The following is a 16,713-nucleotide window of genomic DNA, read 5'->3' as shown; positions in this document are numbered from 1 at the left end:
GACTCAAACAGCTGCCTGGCCTTGGAGCGTTCTCTTCACCATCAGTGGCAGCAGCTGGCACGGGAAGGTGGGTCTGACTCAAGGCAGGTGTTCTTGATCCAGAAAACCTCCCCTGTTCCACGACACCCTCCCTCAAGCTCTTCACCTAAAATCTCCACGAGGGTGCTTCCCCACCCCAAAGGTTCTCCCCTCAGTGGAAAACAGCATCCTTCAGTATCAAAGCCCACCCGCAACTGACAGCATAGGGCGGGCAGGCCCCGCCCAAGCCCCGCCCCAGACCCCGCCCTCTTCGAGTCCCGGGCTCAGCGGCTGCCACCGCCACGGTCGCTGGCGCAGAGCGGCTCAGGCGGACCGGACGGGGCGGGCGCCCGGCAGGCAGCGCAGTACCTTCCACCGCGCGCAGCCCGCCAGGGACCTTCCACGCGAGTCTGGGGTCGTGGCCGCGAGGTAAGAGCCAAGATGAGCCGGAGGGATAGGCTCTCTCCTTGTCGGGTGTCCGGGAAGCGACGATCTCCAGTGGTGCCACCGCCACTGCGTCGGGCTGGCCTCGTTACTGAGTAGCCAGGGGCAGGGTGGGGTGTGCACCCGTGCCTGTGTGTGTGTGTGTGTGTGTGTGTGTGTGTGTGTGTGTGTGTGTGTGTGTGTGTGCAGGGGTTGGGGGATCATGACGGCCCCTCTTTGCAGACGCTTCGGAGCAATTCGCCCACTCCAAAGCCAAAGCCACACTTTCCCATCAGACTTGAGTCGAACTGGAAGAAATGACCTGGTTGCGGGGAGCAGGGAGAAAAGGAAAGCCCACCGCCACCTGTTGAGCGCTGCGCCTCGAGTCTCTGAGGGCCAAACTCCCCAAGCTGGCGGTCTGTGATTGGAGTCACTTCCCAGGGGTCTCACCCATCCACAAGCTACCTGTTTATCTTAGGACATCTGATCTGTAGATATTGCACTCATGCTTCCTGCCCCAGGCGACAGAAGGATGTCTGGAGAGGCTTGGTAGCTGGAAGGGGCTTTGCCAAAAGCCCGAGAGCTGATAAAGACCTGTGGTGGAAGAGCTTAAGACATGGGGATCCCTTCTATGAGGAAATACCAAAGCCCAGGAGCACCCCCCATTTCCCCTCAGCCACTCCAAAGTGCCCCCTTTTAATGACTTGCTCTCTTTACTGGAATTCTAGCTTGGCAATTGATGAAGCTGCAACATGTTAAGTCTTCTAAAGTGAAATCAAATCCTAGGGCTGAAAGGGATTAGAAACCATACTGAGTGCCTGGCTGAGAAGCCGTGTGATGCAGAGGAAGTCCCTCTCAAGGCTGGCTTCCAGGGTGTTCAGAAACCTGAACACCTTTGTCGGCTTTGTGTCTGGGTTTTCCATATTCCCACCTTCTTCTTGCCACACAGAAGGCAAAAATCCTAACCCTTCCCAGGCTGGAGGCATCAGGGTTTTGTGACCCGGGAGAGGGGTTGGGGACATGGTAGCTGAACGGTTCACATACAGCTGGAAGAGACTGGCCTTAGTTTGTGATGGAAAACACAGACTCCAAACCCAGTTGCTCACCCCCTGACAGCGTGGCATTGGGTAAGTCACAGAACCTCTTGGAGGGCTCCGCTTCCTCTTCTTGTAAAGCCAGGCTGTCAGTCGTGAGAACAAAATAAGGTCACTAATGACGGTATCCACTCACAGAAATGTCTGGGGCTGCCTCAGCTTCCTCACACGCTGGACTTGAGGAGGGTGACCACATAGTGAGGATGCCCATTAGTCTTCCCAGAGGGAGAGTACAGTGTGAATATCACAGCTTGAGAGCTCAGATTGAGTTTAGATTCCCACAGAAGTGAGGATAAAGAAGCTGCAACTGTGGAGCCCTGCCTCTAGGGGGAGCTATCACGGCCTCCCCAGGCTTCGGTCCATTCATTGCAGATTCCTGGGTCATTGCCAGCTGCTCCTTTACCATGTGCCTGTCTGTCACCTTATCCTGAGTTTGATGTCAGCCTTACATGTTGCCGAACTGGGAATTGGGGACAGCTGCATGTGATTTAGAGTCACTAGTAAAGCCCCTGCTCACCAAATATCCATTTCTGCCCAAGTATAGCTGTCTGATGTTTAATACTCCATCGTGAAAGATTCAGCCCTTTGGTCCACCGCCTTGTATCCCATGTCAGCTACTAAACCTTCACAGCAATGACTTGCTTAGAGACTTTCAGGACCTTAAAGAAAAGAGGATGAGGAGAGAAGAACAGAAAGGGAAAGAGATGGGAGTGCCGGAGAGAAAAAAATGGGGCTTTGCCAACTTTAGGGTCCCTAGGAAGAGACCCAGTAGCCTGGGAGTAAAAAGGGCTGGGCAGGCAGGTGGCAAGTGGTGGGCAGGGAATGGCTGGACCTCAACTGGGATTCTCTGTGGGATCAGGAGGTGGGCGCCTGCCGGGGCAGCCAGGGTAGGTGGTGCTGACGGACTGGGGATGAGCTGCAGGGCTCTGTGGGAGGCAAGGAAGCCCCAAAGCAAAGCATCAGCCAGCCGTGCGGCATGTCTCTTCCCGCACACGGCCCCAGCCCTTCCCGCGAGGCAGCTATGCAGCACTCTTGGAATCTGGAGCCTAGGCTGTGGTTCTGGCCATTTAAATTGTTAGTTAGGGGGCAGAAGAAGGACGCCAGAGAAGAGCTTTCACCCTGTGTGCCTTATACACATACACACACACTCACAAGCCGCGCGCGCGCGCGCGCACACACACACACACACACACACACACACACACACACACACACACCACTGCATCACCTCTCTGGAAAGAAGCAGAAACAGAGTAGTTCACCCACACCCAGTGCGGCTCCAGGGCTAATGGAGGCTGGAGGGACAGAGGGATCCCACTGGAGTCAGCCTGAATGGTTTGTGGGGTTCTGGGTGTACCTATGTGGGGCATGCTGGAGAACTGGGGGAAGTCCCTGCTGAGAGTCCCCGTGAGACGACCTCGTTGGGGAGGGGTAGATGAGCATCACTTGACTCTGGACACCATGTCCTGCCACCATGGCAGCCCTGGCTTCTGATAGTCCAAAGGTGGGTGTTTGCAGCCCATCCTCGGTGTCCAGAAGGCAGGGATGCAACCAGAAAGGAGACATAATGGACCATTAATATATCATACTGGCCCTGCATACCCAATGGACACCTTTTTCTGTTTATTTTGTTTTCTAATAAAGCCCCAGGTCTCATGTACCTCAGACTGGCCTGTAGCCATGTAGCTGAGGATGACTTCGAACTCCTCATCCTATCTCTAGCTCTCAAATGCTGGGATTGTAGCCATGTACCACTATGCCTGGTTTATGCCGTGCTGGGGGCCAAGCTCAGGACCTCATACATGGTAGGCAAGCACATTACCAACTGAGCTGAGCTCCAACGCCAGCCCAAGGGACAACCATTCTTTCTGTTGTTGTTGTTGTTGTTCTTATACACAATGTTGACGGTGGCAGTGTGTCTTTGTTCCTCCACAGGGGCACCTCTTGCTGAGCACCAAGGATGCTTGCGCTAACCACTGAGCTAACTGTCCTTGGTGTGGTGTCCTTGGCTTCGGGAGATGGGTAGTCTTATGTTTGTTGGCAGGTAGGCTGACCTTGTATTGCAGGATGCTCTCAGTCTCCACCAACTAGATACCAGGAACGCCCACTCACTTACACACCTGGCTGTCCGCAGACATTGCCTGATATTCTCCAGGGAGCAAGGCAGCCTGCAGTTGAGAATCACTAGAGATCTAGCTAAGAATAAACCAGGAAGAAAAAAAAAGTCCCCTTCCCTGAGGAGCAGCATTATGTGAAAGCAGCAAAAAGCAGCCAGCTTCCTGGCGAAAGTTATGGCGAGGCAGAGTGAGGCTGGAGAGGGTGGATGGGGCAGGGCTGCCATTTTCAAAAGGGGCCCCACTCAGGAAAGGCCTGCCTAAGTAGGTGACATTTCATCAGAGAGGGGAAAGGGGGAGGGAGCAAGATGTGCAGAAATCTGGGGACCCACCTGCCAAGCAGCAGTGTCAGGGAAGAGCTAAGGAGCGGGTGGTTGGGTTGGATGTGTGAATGGGGTTAGGGACAGATGGCTGGAGTCTGATAATTCTGTCTCTCAGGACTTTGTGCTTTTGCTCTGAGCACTCACAGCCTGCCGAGGGCCAGCCATCTTGACTACAGTTAGCTAACGTTGACAGAGGCAAGTGCTGTTCCATTACTCGGTTTTTCGATTGTGAAGAGTGAAGTCCAGAAGGGTGGAGGAACTTGGAAGAAGGTGCAGCGGGACTGTGAGCACGGGCAGCCCACACCCCTGTCTCCTGCCAAGCACACTTCCGGGCTGTGCAGTTTGAGTTCACTCTAGCCCTCAGCTCTAGCCCCTCACTAAACTTCTCCCAGGGCTCATGTTTTCTCTGAGGACGGTGACCCCCACATGTCGGTGCTCACTGTGAACAGTGTTTATCCTTAGTGCTCATGTGCCCCATGCCTGTCACCATGTACCTACCAGCCAGGAACCAGGAGGTAAGTGGCACCTCCTGCTCCTAGACAAATCTCTTGCTTTTGACTTTGCATGCAATACTGAACCAAACCATGCCAGGGCTATCTGCGGAGGTCAAGACCTGTATCCCAGGAGGTTAAGGGACGTGAGCCCAAGAATCAGAGATGTGAGAGGAAGTCAACACTGTGTGAGCCAGTGTCTCTCCAAGCCTGGCTCGCCATCTCCCTCTGCTAATGCTGGCCTAACCTCCCCTGCAAATGAGACTAGACTCAAAAGTACAATGTTCCTCAGTGGAGCAGAGTCGATAAGACCATCTCCCTCCCCTAGATTCTTTTGCCTCATGCAGAAGTCAGTGTCTCAGTGGGTCCCCCGTAGGCCCTTATTTATTGATCAAACAGTATATATGGGAAGCTGGGTCCTTCTTAAAAATAGAAGCTGAAAAAATAGTTCAGAACTGGGAAGAGGGAAGCAGCTCATAGTGGCTACGCACGAATAACCTCCCAGGTCACCGCTAGGAAGCCATTGATGCTTTTCCCTGCCCACGGATCCCTGGATGAGGAAACAGGTAGAAGGGTGCCTGGAAGAGAGGCATCTGCCAGCCTGCTTGAGGGGCACCCAAGCTAATGAGAGATCCTTGTACCAGGAATTCACCTCCCTGCAGGCTGCAGTGAGGGTTACAGATGGGCATGAGGAATATCCTTGACTTTGGTGGAAAAACCTGGGTTATAGAGTTACCTGTGCCCTCTGGTCTGTATTGTCCTTTCCAGGGACAGGCTGTGTAGGAGCGCAGGTCTCCAGTAGTTCCATTAAGGGGAGGGAGTATGGAATGGTGTATCCTGGGAGCTAACACCGGGTACAAAGTCTAGTGAGCGTCCTGTCTGCTCAGCCTTTGGTGATGCACCGTACTGCCGTGTCAGTGGCTACACCATCCATCCCTTGGGAATGAAAACCCAGGCAGTCAATCATGAGCCCCTCCCCCATGCAGTGGACTCACCAGCATGTGGTCTGAAGTTCAACTGCTCTGTGTGCCTTGAAGAAGTCACTAGACTTCTCTGAGCCTCCACCCCTCTAATCCTGAAATGAAGTGGTAAGCAGTTATTGCATGACTAGAGATCCTTGCTACGCCTGTACCAGGCTCATCCTCCTGGTGCTGTGGGCACAGAGCTCCACCCACCCTCTTCGTGGTGTCTAGACCCAGTTTGGCTGAAGTTTGTGTCTGGAAAGAGTGACCCCAGTGTGTCCTCATAAACCACTATGTTGGTGAGCCTGGTCCCAGAGCCACCATCTGCCGAGAAATGGGCACAACGGTAATGATGATGGTGTGTTTCCTCCTCTGGGTTCCCCCAGGCTGGTGCTCTGATACCTTTGTCCAACTGGAAAATGAATTTGTGAGGCTGTTACCATGAGCCCTGTGTGTGTGTGTGTGTGTGTGTGTGTGTGTGTGTGTGTGTGTGTGTAGACAGAGAGAGACAGAGACAGACAGACAGAGACAGAGAGCATATGTGTGCAGATACACATGTGTGTGCAGATGCATGTGTACAGTTGCACACAGACATGTGGAGGCCAGAGGACTCTCTCAGGTATTGTTCCTCGGGGACTTTCCGCCTTTATTTTTTTTTTTAATTTTTATTTTTAGACAGGGTGTCTCACTGGGCTAGTGCTCACTAATGGACGAGGCTGGATGGCCAGCAAACCTCAGATCTGCCCATGTCTACTTTCCACCCCTGCCTTTTTTATGTGGGTTCCAGGAACTGAAGTCATGTCCTCATCCTTACAAGGCAAGAACGTTACAAACTGAGCACTCTCCTAAATCCCCCTGGGCCACATTTTATAAACAAGGAAACGAAGCACCAAGAGAGCCACTAACTGCTCTCAAGTCACCCAGCTGAACAAATGGTGGAGCCAGAACTTGAACTTGGTTTCCTACGCTTCATGAATCAATGAAATTTGTCAAAGAAAAAAAAAAAAAACGTAACCAAAACATCTAAACTGGGGGTGGACTCTTGTAAAACTGTCTTTTCATCTGAAATGAACCTCCAGATGGAAACCATGTGACTCAGCCAGGTGTCACCTCCTCCAGGAAGCCCTCCAAGATGGTCCTATCTGGGGGCTTATGTGCCTTGGGGGCATCCTTGGTGCATAGCAGTAGCCAGTTTCCTCCAGTGCTGTCCCTTGAGACCAGGAGCACCAAGCAGTGTTTCCAAACTGCTTGCCAAGTAGTAACCACCCCTGTGTCATAGAAGCCCATACACACTGTGACTCTGCCAATGCCCAAGACATTTGTGTGCCCAAGTCTAGTCATGGGCCTCCAGAGTTTGGTGACCAGGGACTTTGAAACAGGTTCCATCTTTGGAGTCTGGTCCTCAGCTGCTCCCAGAGGCAATAGGTCTCTTGATGTGGAAGAGGCCTGGCCCTCCTGCTCCCCGGGGCTGCAGGCCATGTGGCTATCGGGGCAGAGTTCTCAGCATGAGCAATGATGTGAAGGGGTTGGGGCAATTAATGGATGCTTGGGTCTCACCCCTTGATGAACACATGGCTTCTAGTCTCTCCTCCCCCAGTTCCTGCCCTCTTTCCATTGCTTATATACACATACTTGTAGTATGCACCCCTAAATTAATATGAATGGTGCCCTTTCAAAGAAATGCATTCAATTGTGTCTGTGTGTGCATGCGTGCACATGTGCGTGTGCGTGTGCATGTGTGTGTGTGTGTGTACACTGTGTAACTTTTGGCTGGGAGGAGTGGACAGATGTCTGTTCTCCCAAAATAGGATGCAGACATCAGACCAAAGAACTGACTCCATCCCAGTGTAGCTCGGTGAACCAGTGAGTTTACTGCAGTTCCTTATAGGAGGGTGGGTGAATTGGAGGCGGCTGCATCTCCTAAAAGCCCGGCCCAGAGTAAGAGATGACTCCAGAAAGCTGCACACCTAACAGACAGCTCCGTGCAGTCCCCGCCGACCCGCAATTGTTTGCGGCTATCACCTTGAGGATCCACCTTGTACATCTTGTAACTTTTTCAGTTCCCTAAGCTTAGTCATTTTTATGAGTTTCTGGGCCTTTTAAGTTTTCTTAGCTTCCCTGTGAGCCTCTCCTCTCTCCTGGAGGGAGTGTTGCAGTATGGCTATGCTGTACACAGCAAGTCTACCATTTTAGTGCTCTCTCTCTCTCTCTTTGTGTGTGTGTGTGTGTGTGTGTGTGTGTGTGTGTGTGTGTGTGTGTGTGATGTATGTGTATTTATGCTCACATGTGTGGGAGGAGGTACATGCGGAGGCCTGAGGTTGACTTCAGGTATCGTCCTCAGCCCTTCTGCTCCTTCGTCACTGAGGCAGGCTCTCTGAACCCAGAGCTTGCAAACTGGACTGGCCTAGCCTGCCAACTCTGTCTCCACATCCTGAGCACTGGACTTACAGGTGGCCGCCATGCTTGCCTGGCTTTTCTATGGGTTCTGGGGAGCCAAACTCAGGTCCTCACATTTTCATTTGGCCAGCCTTTGCCACCTTCAATGTCTAATTCAATGACATTTTGTAATCAGTGGTGAAGCTGGCCTTGCTCCCTAGAACATGATCACCCAAAACAGAGATGCACCCCAGTGATCACCCTCCCTTGTGGCCCCCATTTCTCTAGGATTCCAGCAACCACCAGTTTGTTTCCTGTCCCCGTGACTTCACCTTCAGGCCACTTTATATAAACGTGTGATGTGAGGTTGTAGCTGATGTCTTTCATTTCACACTTTCCCAGCTGAAATGTATTGAGATTTCTCCCCCCACACACACACCCACCTGCCACCTTCTCGTGTGTGTGTGTGTGTGTGTGTGTGTGTGTGTGTGTGTGTGTGTGTGGTGTATGAGCACAGATGTGTGCAGTGTGCACACCCATGCGCAGTTGGAGGCCTGAGGAGGACATTGGGTGTCCAGCTCTACAACTCTACCTTGCTCCCTTGAAACAGGGTCTCACCGAACCTGGAGCTGAGCTAGAGGCCAGCAAACCCCAGAGATCCTTCTGTTCTGCCCCCTCACAGCACTGGAGTTACAGGCACACATGGCCACACATAGCTCTGTATGTGGGTGCTGGGGATGTGAACTTGAGTTGGAGGCTTGATAAGGATGCTTGTATTGCAAGCACTCTCACCCTCTGAACAAGTTCACCAATGCAAGAGATTCCTTCCATTTGATGGACCACACCACTCATCCATCCATCAGCTGCAGACAGCTTGAAGCAGTGACAAGAATTCTTCCAGGTTCCTGTTTGATTTCTTGTCCTAGCTTCCCTTAACAATGGACTATAGCATCTGGGTGGTGACAGGTGTTGTTCCCACAGTCACAGTAGAGGATGACTGGGAACTTGATAGGGGAACTACCTAGACCTCGGTCTACTCAGGACAGGTTCATAGGCACGGGCTCCTCCCCACCAGGGTCAACTGTCTGATCCTAGCTACCTGCAGGATGGCAGCCAGGCACAAGGGTCTCTGTGTCCTATTCTTGTTCTTGCCACACATGCCAGGCCATTACTGTGAGTTCCAGGTCAAGGTCAAGGGCCTGAATTCTAAGAAGACTCCTTCCAAACAACAACGGTTATGAGGGGCAATGGCTAGAGCCCCTTTTCAGCTTCAATGGACAAGAGTGTTTCAAACAGGAGGAATTCTGCTGTTGGCAGATGTGACTGTCACCTGATGTCCAACCTGGCCCCAGTGCAGATGCATGCTGGTAAAAGGCCTGTAGTCATCATCAGAAAGTGCCCAACCGGGGTGTCTCTATGCTGGGCCCAGCTCTGTACTCATTCCATCCACCTGCACACAACTCCACAAAAGGAGTTCTATTTTTATCATCCCTGTATAGATGCAGAAAGTAAGATAGACGGTCCTACTCAAGGTCACTCCGTTAGGAAGGGCTGGAACCAGGACCAGAACTGACAAAGCACTTAAATGGACAACTCATGGCTTTTGTAGCTTCTTGGGGGATAGCCCTAGGAATAACTTGCATTGGGCAAATCCTTTCAACCCACCAGTGTGGTAATATATTGTGTACTCCCATAAAGCTTGCCTGGGGATCGGAGGACAAAGCCAGCTATTATATTAAACATAGAGGTCAGGAAGTGGTAGCATACACTTTTAATCCTAGCATTTGGGAGGCAGAGATCCATCCAGATCTCTATGAGTTCAAGGCCACACTGGGAACAGAGCCAGGCGTGGTGGCACAAGCCTTTAATCCCAGCATAGAAAGGAAGATGGCAGGGCGCAGAAAGGTATACAAGGCGTGAGTAAACAGGAAGTCTCTCTCTTGAGGCTGAGGATTTCATAGCAGTAAGAACATGGCTGGCTTGTTCAGTTTCTTCGATCTTTTAACTTTCAACCCCGATATCTGGCTCCGGGTTTTTTATTATTATTATTATTATTATTATTATTATTATTATTATTATTATAAGACCTTTTAAGATTCGTGTTACACACCTGCTTTCTCTGTGCCAAGAACACTGATTGGCCCCTGCAGACATGAAGGACAGGGCCATAGGCTGGAGGTATCAGTTCTCTGAGGGTCAGGGCTGGTCCGGACATCCTTCCCATGCACCTATCCACAGGTTCAGCACCAGGTATGAGGTGGTGGCTGACCTTTGTGTGGCCTCTGCACCTTCCTTTGCCCTCTCTGAAGTTTTCCTCAGAGGCCTCAGTGTTCTCCCTTCATCTTTCTACTTCCAAAAATTCTAGAAGCTTGATGGGGGAACAGCCACCCTGTGCCAGGAACTATGCCAACTCCTATTCATGATGCCATATTGCCTGGTTCTGGAACTTCCACAAGAACATATCATCCCACCTCATAACACCAGTAAGAGTTCCTCCTGGAGGAAATAGAGATCCTAAGAGGCTAATTCTAGCCAGAGCACCCAGATGGTAAGCCAGTTAGGAACTGGAGGGCCCCGGCCAGAGTAGCTGATGGGAGGGCCAGATGTAAGTGTGAATCACCTCATACACCCCTTGCCATGTCCCTGAACCAGGCTTTATGATTTTCCTCATGAGAAGGCTGTGAACGTTCAGACTGGAGTGTTAGTGGCTTGATAATACTGTCTGTAACACTTGGATTTCAGCTTAGCTATGAAATGAATGCATCTGAATCTGGGGCAGGGAGGAATTTCTACCTGGCAGGGAGCTGGATTGACAATTACATTAGTAGTGCCGCTTCCCTCCTGGAGAGCCTCCTCCCCGACCCTCAGACCCCTGCAGTTAGACACCAGTGTGGGGTCAGGAAGAAGCAAGGTACAGAGTCAGACGGGGCACTTGTGCACATTGATTGAGAGCTCACTGTCAACCCCAGTGCCCGCAGGTGGCGGCTAGCTATTAAGGGGGCATTGTCAGGTTCCCCCAGCATCAAGATCAATTAATATCAAAACTAGCATTATTTTATCGGCTGCCTCTGAGGAGGGCCTGGAGCAGGGAGGCACAGAACAGACCCATCATTCTCCGATATTGATTTCCTCCGCTCTCTCTCTCTCCCCTCTGGACAGGAATGTCTCCCTCCTGTCATTATGGGCAGGGTGAAGCCACTCATCTTCTGAGGTGCCCAGGGAGCTCTGCTGTGCACAGGCAAGCGGAGGCAGTGGCCATGAGCTGGCCAGATGGAGCTGGCCTGGGAGACGGGGTGGGGAATGCCAGGAGGCAGCCGTTGCCTGGTGCCACCCTCTCCCCACCCTGGAGAGGGAAGATCCAGCATGGGGTGACGGCTAGGCGCCTCTCTGCTTGGGGTGCACATAGCTCTACCTGAGGATGACACTTACCGCCTAAGTGGCCTCCTAGGGCTGTGTTCTGCCTGGGAAAACCCCTGTCTCTTTGGAGGAGTATCCCTAAGTTCAAATCCTACCCCAGCTTCCCAGAGCAGAGCGCCTCCCTTGGCTTCTGTTTTATACTTCATGATGTGAATCCTATCACTTATAATGAATGTCATCTCTATAGGCTTGGTCAAAGGAGCCAGGGAGGTAACACATGCAAAAAGTGTTTGGTAAGACGAAAGTAAAGGTCAGTGCCATCGATCAACAAACACTGCTCTGCCGTCCCCGTGTGACTGACGGCTCTTCTGGGCTCCTGTGGGTATAAGCCTCTGACGGTCAGGAGACACAGCTTAGATGGTGGTGAAAGTAGAGAAATGAGAATTCAAACATGAGGCTGAAGATGGAGCTTAGTCAGTCAGCCAGCCGAGTACTTACTTGCCTGACAAGCACAAAGCCCTGGGTTCGATCCTCAGCACTGCAGAAAGCTGAACATGATAGCACACAGCTCTAATGTCAGTGACTTGAGAGGTGGAGGAAGGGGGATCCAGTCCAAGGTCATTATAGCTACACATCCAGTTTGAGGCTGCCTGGGCTACATGAGACCGTGTCTCAAATACATATATACATACATACATACATACATGCATACATACATACATTCATACATGCCTACATACATAAAATAAAAGAGTTCAACCCAACCACCTGTATGGGGCTGGGGATGTGGTTAACGGGCCAGCACTTGCTTAGCAGGCACAGGACCCAGAGCTCAATCCCCCAGCAATGAGACCAGAAAACAGCAACAACAACTTTAAAAACCGATTCCTAGAGGAAGCGAGCCCCAGCAGAGTTCTCGGCCAATGTAGCCTAGAGCTGAGTTAGTTGGTCAGAAACAAGCCAGGAGAAGGGAGAAAACAAGATGACAGCCAGGGCGGGGTTGGGGGTCGATGTGGGGGATCCCTCCCAAGAGCTGACCCACGGCTGGCTGCTGGCTGCTGGCTGCTGGCTTCCCCTCCTACAGCCAGCCCTCCTCTGTTTCCTTGGCAGATCCTCCCCACCCCTGCTCTCTGGGTCTTGTGCCCACGCTGAGGTGGGGGTAGGGGTGCTGTCTCCATGTGGCCTGGGCATCTGAGGTCAGTTGTCCATAAACTCCAGAGCTGGGCACTCTGCTTCCAGAGGATGTGGGCCACGGTTAACTGGGCAAACGAAAGTAGAACACAGCAAAGCCCCAGGGCAGGCCGGCTGGAGCCCCAGGAAGAAGGAGAGAGAGAAGCTGTGCCAGGGAAAGGGGGGGGGCACTCACTGTCGGCCTGGAAGCCGAGGCCGTGAGGTTTACAGTATATATCCAGCTGCCATTCACTATGGGGGCACTCCCAGGATCCCCAGAGATACCCAAGTCCCAGAGTGCCCAAGCTCTTATATGGTGGTGGATTCAGGGTGCCCATGCCCTCCTCCTGCATGTTTAGAATCCTTTCCACATCACTGGCATCAGCTCTTAGAGAGCAAACGCTGTACCTGCTGCATTCTTCACTGAGTAGTGACTTAAAGAGCCTATACGTGTTCACTGCAGACGTGGTTTAAAAAACTTTTCCAAGTTCTGGTTGTTTGAATTCATGGCCATGGAGAGCTCCCTTATATGGAAGTCATCATTTGTTAATTTTTTTAAAAATAATTTATTTAACTTTATTTTATGTGCATTGGTGTGAGGGTGTCAGGCCCCCTGAACTAGAGTTACAGACAGTTGTGAGTTGCCATGTGGGTGCTGGGAATTGAACCCTGGTGCTCTGGAAGACAGCCAGTGCTCTTAATCACTGAGCCATCTCTCCAGCCCATCATTTGTTAACTTTTAAATTAAAATGAATAAAAATTAAACATTTGTTAATTTTTCTTTTCTTTTTGAGACAGCCTCACACTGTAATCCAGGCTGGCCTAGAACTCGCTCTGTAGACCAAGCTGACCTAGAACTCATAGAGATCTGCCTCCCACTGCCTCTGCAGTGCTGGGATGAAAGGTATGTCCCACCATACCTGGCAACATTTGTTAATTTTTAAATTACAACACACATACACATATACACACACCCATGTATAGACATGTATATAGTCAAACATATAAATATATATATATGTATACACACATCTATAAATACACATGTGTATATACACATGTGTATATGCATACATGTACACACATATATAGACATGTATACATATCTGTGTGTGTGCACACCCCACTGGAGAAATCGTTTGTGCTCTTAGCAGCACATTGGGAAATGTAGAAGACTAGATAGAAGAGCCTTCCTTCCCCTGCTCCATCCCAGAATGCAGGGCAGAGGTGACAGAGAAGTCTGGAACACCCCTAAGGAAGAGAACGGGATGTGAAGTGGCGACCGAGCTCAGACACAGAGCAAGCTCAGCTGAATCGCCCGCCCGTCCAGCTGCCCGCTCCCGAGAGCTTCCCCAAGTACACAGGTGACTTCTGAGAAAGACTCGGCCTGTGTACTCAAACTCAGAGCCTTGAAACTGACATTTAAACCGACATCAAGAAGGGCCCCGGTGTGAGTGTAGATATGTGTATGCGTGTATTGAATCCAGATATGGACCACAGAAACACACACTCACATAGTAACACATGTTCTCCCACACACACCCATCATACAAACATACAACAGTGGTCAATATAAAATTCAAAGGTTAAGTAAAATAACTAATCTGTGGTAATATTAGAAAATTGACAAGAGAGATTTACAAAAAAAGAAAAAATGTTAGGAATGAGATTAGGGTTGCAGATATGGACCAGTAGGAAAATTTTAACACACAAGAGAATATCATGAACTTTTATTAAAATGGGTGATTTTTCTAAAAGTAATGTGGGAAGAAACTGAAACTGAATGGGTTGTAGTCATTAGAGAAACTGAGAGGAATTCAAATGCAGCCACATGCAAAAATAGGCCCGTGAAAAGGGTGTATGTGAATGTGTGTGTGTGTGTGTGTGTGTGTGTGTGTGTGTGTGCATGCACACATGCATGAGCACGCATGTGTGTGCATATGTGTGGAGGCCAGGAGTTAATCTTGTGATGATGTGTCCCAGGTACAATCCACTTTGTTTTTCGAGACAGGGTGTCCCACAGGCCTGGAATTCCCTGGCTGGCTGGTCAGTGAGCCCCAGGGATCCCCTTGTCTAGAATTCTGAGCTTGCACCATAATGCCTGGCTTTCTGGGGTGGATTCTGGGAACAGTCACAGCCCTGTTGCTTTACCAACTGAGCCCCTCGCCTCCCCCAACCCATGAGGCTTTAAGGCGAGTTTGACCAAACCCTTTGGGAGCTGGTTGTCTCTGGCCTGTAAACGCCTCTTTGGGAAGCTAATGGATCATGTAAAGAAGATGTAGTCTGTGCATAACACAAGTTTCCAATTACTCATGTACAGTCGGTGAGGAGACAGAGTTCTCCTGTGCCCTGCAAAGGGCTGGCTGCCCACTAGTAATCTCTCTGCCCCTGAGCCACTCACCAGCTTTCTTCTTCAATGTCATGTAAAGGGGAATCAGACCGTATGTGGTCCTTTGGGTCTCAATTCTAATTTAGCATAATGCTTTGTTTTTTAGATAGGGTCTCACTATGTAGCCCTTCCCTGGCTGGCCCGTAACTTGCTATTTAGACCATGCTGACCTTGAACTCACAACAATTCTCCTTCCTCTGCCTCTGCGCTTCTCAAGTCCAGGACGGTGCCATCACACCCACTTTTTAGATTTTTCAGTTGGTTTTCCATTTACCAGGAAGGGATATTTATACTGGTGATAATTAGGAATCCTTTGAATTAACCTGCACTCAGGACGAGTTTCGTGAGGCTGTATATTTCTCCCAGAGTCCCATCCAAACATGGAACTGGTTAGTTGTATGGCAAAGAAGCTGGCAAACTGGTTTCTGGAATAGTCAGACTGTTCACCATTCTCTCCTGCAATGTGCAACAACCCCTAGTTGTTCCAGGTCTTCACCAACACTTAATGTTGCCAGTCTTTTTAACTTTAGCCACACCTGTGTGTCATGGTATCTCGCTGTGGTTCTCCTATGACTTTGATGGTGATACTGGCAGCTGCAGATCAACCTTACTTATTAATATAATTACAAATGTCACTAAAATTAATTATGTCATGTGTATGCATACATGTATGTGTATGAGATAAGAACAGAAAACCAGACTCACAGAGTGTAAGGAAGGCTTAATGCTAGAAAATAAACATGTTCTCTCAGGAAATGAAGAAGTTTATAAAAATCAACATATTATAAGGCAAATTTTTAATAGCGATAATCAAGAAAGCCTTTGCCCTCCATAAGCCATATTTTAAACAAATATCATAGTCAATGAGAAAATATCAGAGACATCTTTTCCAAATCAGACAAGAATCATTGCTTATATGTCTCAGAGACACTACATAATTTACCAAGATCAGAGAAAGAAATGTGAGGTATAAGAGTTGGAATCAAAACTACAAGATTGTTCAGGTCCAAGATACTGTTATCTATACAGAAAGTCCAGGAGGACCAGGTTCAGCAAAGTTGTTCAATACAAGATCAACACACAAAAATCAATAATAGCACAATACTTTAAAAAGCTCCCACAAGACACCACAAAAAAAAAATGGAGGAAAGCTGTGAAGTTGCCCAAAACATTTCCCATATAAATATATCAAATGTTGTATCTAGCTGATTTTGAGAATTCCCATAAATGAACGAGAAAAGATAGAACAACTTGGAAAGAACAAAGCCAAGGTAAGATTGGAGCGATGGCTCAGTGGTTAGAGAACCTGCTACTTGATCATAAGGTTGGGAGTTCAGATCCCAGCACCCACAGGAGACAGCTCATATTTGCCGGTAACTCTGGCTCCAAGCGATCTGCTGCCTTCTTCTGGCCTCTGTGGGTGCTTGCACACACACACACACACACACCCCTTTTATTCAATGAGGGAAAGAGGCTGCACCTATGAAATTACAATGGGGTGACTAAATAAGTCTAGCAGAGAGACACCACCAGCTGACATGCCAGCATGAATGAGGGAAATCTCACAAGGCCCCGCCCCGAGATGAAGAACTACAGGCAGTTAATGGCTGCTGAGAGAGGAAGAATCAGCATCTTCCAGGTAAGAGTCCCCTGGTAGGTTACCCATCCCAAGTGGTCTACACACACACACACACACACACACACACACACACACACACACACACACACGTGAGACCACCACGTGGACCCAACAGGTTGCAGAGGTCATGAATGTGAGAAGGAGTAAGAGACTGGGAGGAGCTGGAGGGGTGTAAATATAATACTTATATATAAAATTCTAAAAACATAAATAAAATCAGGAAAATAAATAAATGAAGTCATTTCACCAAAAGAGGAATAGTAATATGACTATAAATGAAAAGATGCCTTGTGTAATTGGTAAACATGTGTGGTGGTTTGAAAGAAAATGGCCCCCAAAGGGAATGGCATTATTGGG

General features: G+C 49.7%; 1 protein-coding gene across 1 annotated transcript in view; it reads left to right on the top strand.

Moving 5' to 3' along the window:
* Positions 1 to 329: 329 nt before the first annotated feature.
* The window catches only part of Cacng5 (calcium voltage-gated channel auxiliary subunit gamma 5), a 48,271-nt gene continuing 31,887 nt past the window's right edge, over positions 330 to 16,713 (top strand). Inside the window, exon 1 of the mRNA XM_006970475.4 lies at positions 330 to 447. The gene's annotated coding sequence lies outside the window, so the exon portion shown is untranslated. The remainder of the gene's footprint in view (positions 448 to 16,713) is intronic.

Source organism: Peromyscus maniculatus, chromosome 8, assembly GCF_049852395.1.
Source record: "Peromyscus maniculatus bairdii isolate BWxNUB_F1_BW_parent chromosome 8, HU_Pman_BW_mat_3.1, whole genome shotgun sequence".
Taxonomy (NCBI): domain Eukaryota; kingdom Metazoa; phylum Chordata; class Mammalia; order Rodentia; family Cricetidae; genus Peromyscus; species Peromyscus maniculatus.
Note: the sequence above shows the minus strand (reverse complement) of the source record. Positions and strands in the feature narration are given on the sequence as shown.